Here is a 6000-nt window from a genome sequence, read left to right on the forward strand (position 1 = left end):
ATGTAGGTCAAGATAAACAAGGGATTTCTGTATGTAGCATCTAACTATGATTATCATACTAAAAGTCATCTTGGAAATTCAGCTACATCACCTCATGGAAGGGCGGCCCGGTACTTTTCTTTAGTGATGATTTACAACCAGAAAAGTAAGTCATTACTTAATTCTAATGGAGTCCCCATGGAATTACATAATTTATAAACCACTCACATTTAACAGCACTGAAATGTATAGTTTTAATGATTCCTTCAGGATTTTGTTGCCTTACCAACGAACAGGAAAAGGAAAAAGGAAAAATGACAGTAAGAAATTCCTCAAACTATTATTACAAGTATCTTTTGGAGAGAGAAAAAAAGGAAACCATGGCAACCCAGTAAACGCATGCACAACATAAAAAGTGGGGTCTTTTTCAAAACTTTAAAGGATGAAAACTTCAACTATCCTGAGCTTACAGTAGTGAGGTTAAACTCAATTGTACAGCCAGTAAATTTGGCATTCATTTTAGCCCACAAAAAATTCAAAGAGGAATTTTGGCTTTTACTGTGCTCTGTCCTGATTTACAATCATCATTATCAACAGGATACAACCTATTTTTTTAATATTCTTCCTCACAAACGAATGACAGTGTTGGGTGAACATCATCAGTGGGAAGTTTCCTTTAGATCATTTGCATTTTTGAATGGGTACAGACAGACATTCCAGCTTTTGACAACCGTTGATGATGTGGAAAAAAAATTGGCACATGTTCTAACTGCTCTTTTTGTGCGTATTGTACTCAGATGAATAACACAACTTGGTACACACAATCCTGAGATAATTTTTCAAATATTGCTGTGTTTTACATTATAATCAGTCTTTTGCCTGGCAATTTAGTTTTTGACTATGCACATGGATAGTTTCTTTTACTTCTTGGGATAATTCTTGAATAGATTTAAAAAGGACTGTAACCACTTTTCATCATAACCCACATGCCGAGAATAACTTTAAGAAATATTGTGTCTCTAATGAGTATGTCAGGTATAGAAAACATGTTGCAGTGTTGGAATGTTGCCATTTTATCTGACAGGTTCACAGAGATCTCCATACAGTGCACCACTTTCTCTCCTTTTCCCCGTATTTCCATTTATTAGCAAAATGTCATTGTTTCCAGGAGCCTGTACACTAGTTATCGAATTTCTTGTGATTTTTATATGTCGCCCTTCACACAAAATTTGCAATTTTGTTGCCCGCAAAGAATTACCCGTTGGGAAATCACATACTCGTCATATTTTGTCTTTCCACCTCTTTCCCCCTCCAACCCTCACACTGGAGTTAATATATTTTCCTTGATCTGAAGTCTAATGAAATATTATCATTTTTTTGCATTCAGCTTGTGACTCCAAATGTCTTATAAAATTGGACATTTCTATTTTTAGATTGAATGTTTTTGTTATGGCTATATTCATTTACAATACCAGTAGGTTTGTCAGTATATAGAGTTGTGTGCCTGTCTATCATGTCTAAATACTCAAGAGTCTCTCTACTTATTGATTGTGTATTCTATAATAACAATACAATTTAATTTTGCATTATATATAGTTTCTTCACCTTTCTTTGCATAACTGCTACTGCTTAAAATATCAGCAGCATGTTATTTCGTTTTGTCATTGGTGATTTTTACATTTTGTAGAAGATAATTATGAATGTTGAATAAAAAAAACAACGCTTTCTAAATTACAAAATCACATTTGGTAAATTCTATGGGTTACTTATTACTATGTTTCCTAACCTTGTTACACATTACACTCTGTTAGATATACCAACATCATAAAATTATTGTTAAAGTACAGGGTGAGTATAAGAGATAAAGTGAAGTGGTTATTGGCAGACATGAACAGGTGACAGCATTGAATGACAGCGGCCTTGATCAAGTAAACACTCCGCCATTGTAGTAACCATGGGGAATTCAGGATGAAATTGAAAGTATCAATTTTATTTCAAAAAAAGGAAAATTCAATCACTGTTTCATCAATGGAATGTTATAAGGTTTCATTTACTATGGACAAGAGTAGTCGTTTTCATTAGTCTTGCTTTCATTGATTGATTAAAAAACAATTAGTATCTGTGCTTATATTATTTACTTTTTTGGAGTCCAGCTAATGGTCTATAGCACAGTACAAAACCATTAATATTCAAGTTCTACCTGCTTCTATTCAGACCCACCCCCGCCCGCAGGTGCTTTGTTCCTTTTGACAGCTTAACCTGCTTACTTTCATGTCTCATCATCAAACGCACCTGGCCATGTCCAGGTTTGTAACCTACAAGGCATAGGAAATAGGTTTTCATGCGTGTTCAAAAGTATTGGGACATCCAGCTATTAGATTTTTGTGAGTTAGTCATTAATTTGTGACTTTAGTGGATTTTCAGAAAGTCTAGTAAACCAAGGTGTAAGCCACCTCTCACTTAATGTATATCACAACAGCGACCATCTTATCCACAATTATAATGAAGTTAAATAATAGAGAAAATGGTTAGATGGACTTACTAGGTTTAAAACCCCACCAAATGACCAGCATCATGGATCTGATTGTGTTTGACCTTCATCTGCTGCATTCAGAATGGCGACTGCATATATTTTATGCACACAGCCATTTCAGCTAGAGTATGTGTCTGTTTTGTGGAGATAAAGTGTGTCCTTACTCAACTAATTAAGATGTCTCTTGGGCATGCAGTGAGTGATAAGTGTATCGCGTCTCATTCAAAGGAAGCCAAAAAAAATCCCATTTTCCCAGCCATCACTGATATCGAAACATAACAACATCTGCTGATTCTGAAATCCCAAAAATGTTCAAGTTACTGATGATTTGCCAGCAGGAAGAACGAATCAAAATTTCCCACAGTAGTCACAACAAGGGAGTCATCTATAAAAATGCAGAAGCAGACTGCCAATCACCTAACTTGTACATGTGTAGGACGGAACATGTTTAAGTGTTCAAAGTGGAGTTTCAGCCTAGTCCAGTTTATTTTGACTTCACTTGTCCAAGCATTTTAGTAGATGTTTATTAGCTTTGAATGCTTCCAAGTTAATGTTTTTTTTTGGTTTGTGAGTTCTCATTTCCTGTCACGCTGGGACGTCTTTGGGTGTGTGCCACTGTCAGAATGTGTGTATTTCTGCACGGGAGACAAATCCACAACTTGTGGTTGAGTCAATAGAAGATTGTTTGCTGTGGCATGAGGCCCAGAAGACACACTGAAATTTAAAGACGGCCATAATGTGCTGTCTTGTTCATGTCTGCTCTTAATGTACGTTCCATCGGGCTAAATGAAGCACGAGTATACTGGCAATCATGAGAAAAGCAAACTGTACAGCACAGCATGACAATGTACATGGCTTGACTCAAACATTCATAAAACCTACGAGAGTCAGTATATATAAATACCTCTGCTTAATTCCATGACCACATGGACCAAAATAACACCTACCGTAAAGCTGATTTCATTAACCTGGCTCATATGCTCCAAGGACCACAACAAAATGTACTGCTGGTGAGTGCTTGTTATTTGGCACAGATTGACATGTTCTTAGGAGAAATACTGGATTTGTACATTTGACTTGTCTAACCAAGGAAGCAATGCAACCCCAAAGTACTGTTGTACACTTTATAAGCAATGAAGCTCTCCAAAACATTTGGGGAATCGGAGTGAAGCTACAATTCGTAGGGAAATGGAGCCATAACCAAGAGTGCGTGTAATTTAGACAATTTAACTCACCGCTAGCCACAAAACCTTGAAGATGTATTGAAAGTATGAAAAACATGCAAGCTGGACTTTTTTTGCCTCACTTCCCATCATTTCATAGCACACATATCTAATACAAAGTGTCGGTTTGGAGTGAGGAAGAAACCAAGAATGTGTGACTGGAATATATATTACGTCGACCATGAAACGTGAACTCCTATTGGCTTCCTATGCAATGTTAGAATATTTGAAGATTTGAAGCGAGACTATTATTTTCTGCTGATTTGGGTGTTTTCAGACTCGCTGAAGGAGCTGTAATATGTAAAAGTAACCCTTTTCTCTATGTCAATTTAAAAATAATCTGTCCTGCCAACAGAAAAAAGAATAAAAATACATTATAACTGTGAACAAGCTCATATTGTTCCCAAGAGAAATTCCCAATATCATGTTTCTGTCAAGAGGGAATACTTTCTTAATAATTCTGTTTCAGGTATAGAAAAATGCATAGAAAATACCTTATGGACAAGATACACTTTTACATAATGTTGTGTATAGAAGAGTGTCCCTAAGAGTTAAACTAGACAATTAATTATCGTGTTATCTGAAAATGAACAAGTTATTCTGACCTTTAACCCTTACATGGCTGGCTGCCTTTTACAATGAATTCTTGGTAGCTTGTGTTTTTATTTTTTTTTTGCAGGAATATTTGAGTTATTTTTAAGAAAGTGTGAAAAATCCACGTTCCTAAAAAAGGCAATGCACATCCAGCCTCCCACAAAGAATACATTCACATGCTTGGGGAGTATATTTTTCTCAAAATGGAGCAATGAGAACGGTCCAGGAAATGATGCTCTATTTCTAAGCTTTTCTTTGTATTTTGGTATTGTTTACTTTACTTTTTGTTTTCATTCATTCCCAACTGGCGCTGTATTTGGGGATATACATTACGTGTATGTGTGCACACAAATCAATGACGATGCCAGGAATGTGATCTAGCACACCCTCGAGGAAGGTTGAAGGGGTGGGGGGGCTACAGCGCTAGATAGTGAGGACATCTAATTTCATTCCCTGTCATGAGTCATGAAGTTAAGCAAGTGCAAGAAAATAGACTATTACCTAAAAATAGAATCAGCAATGTGAACTCTCTCTTTATCTTCTAAGCCTTTCTAATCTCACCAACAATACTTTTCAGTCAAATAACCGAAAGTATTTATTTCCTCCTTGTAAATAAATAACAACTATGGGTGAACCTTGCAGTCCATTAACTCAGAGGAAGTTGCTGTGTGTGAGAAGAGACCAAATGTCTGAATAAAACTGGGCCCAGATGAATTTTTAATGGGATGGCTACCTAATGGCACACTAGACAGTAAAAACAGACACTGCTGCATGACCACTGCAACAGAAGCAGCTTTTTTGGGGGGAAAAATGCTTGGAGGAAATCTGAAAAATAAACCAAAGCTGTAGTTTGAGTCAGAAACAATGATAAAGACTGGTGAATAAACATTTAAGACTACTGTATGTGTGTAGTGCGTAGAGGTATTTTAGTAATGCTGGACTATTTGTGACCAGATTAACACGTGTGCGCTGGTGTAAATTACATTAAAAACTAGCCACACTCATTAGTGGTGGATTTTTTGTTTATTTGCAATCATTATTTTCTCCCTTGTCAAGAAATTTGACTTTTGTATTAATAAATGTATTGAGTATTTGTCTCGTATGTGAAGACTATTTTCATTGTTGTCTGTGTCTTTTAGGAAAATCTAATGATGCACTTTCCATTATTGTCGTGTTTTTAATGTTACAAATGATCTATTGTACACTGATTAACAAAGGTATGGTTGTTAAAAAACAGAATATCCTGGCAGTAGCCAGTGGGGTTGTCAGTAACATTATTTGTGGAGACTGTGGCCACCCCCTTGGTACCACCATTATCTTTCCTGTCCACAGTTCTGTTTCTATGTTTGGCTATATAGGGGTTGTGTAGAAAACTGCTAATGACTGAGAATAACTTCTATTAAATAGTGATATTTCTTTGCTAACTTTGTCTAAAAAATTGAATATCACAGTAGTGCAAACTAAAACATTCCAACAACTATTGCCTTAAAAAAACAACTAACTGAAACTAAAACATGTTAAAAAAATGCATTATTAGTACTAAATGACTTCATGTGAACAGAGGAAATAGATAAAGAAAAGAGTTATAGATTGCAATTAACAGATTTTGTGACGAGGATGGGACTAACACGTTGCATTGCAAACACACAAATGCACACATCTTCACACGTG

Source organism: Stigmatopora nigra, chromosome 12, assembly GCF_051989575.1.
Source record: "Stigmatopora nigra isolate UIUO_SnigA chromosome 12, RoL_Snig_1.1, whole genome shotgun sequence".
In the NCBI taxonomy this organism is placed as follows: Eukaryota; Metazoa; Chordata; class Actinopteri; order Syngnathiformes; family Syngnathidae; genus Stigmatopora; species Stigmatopora nigra.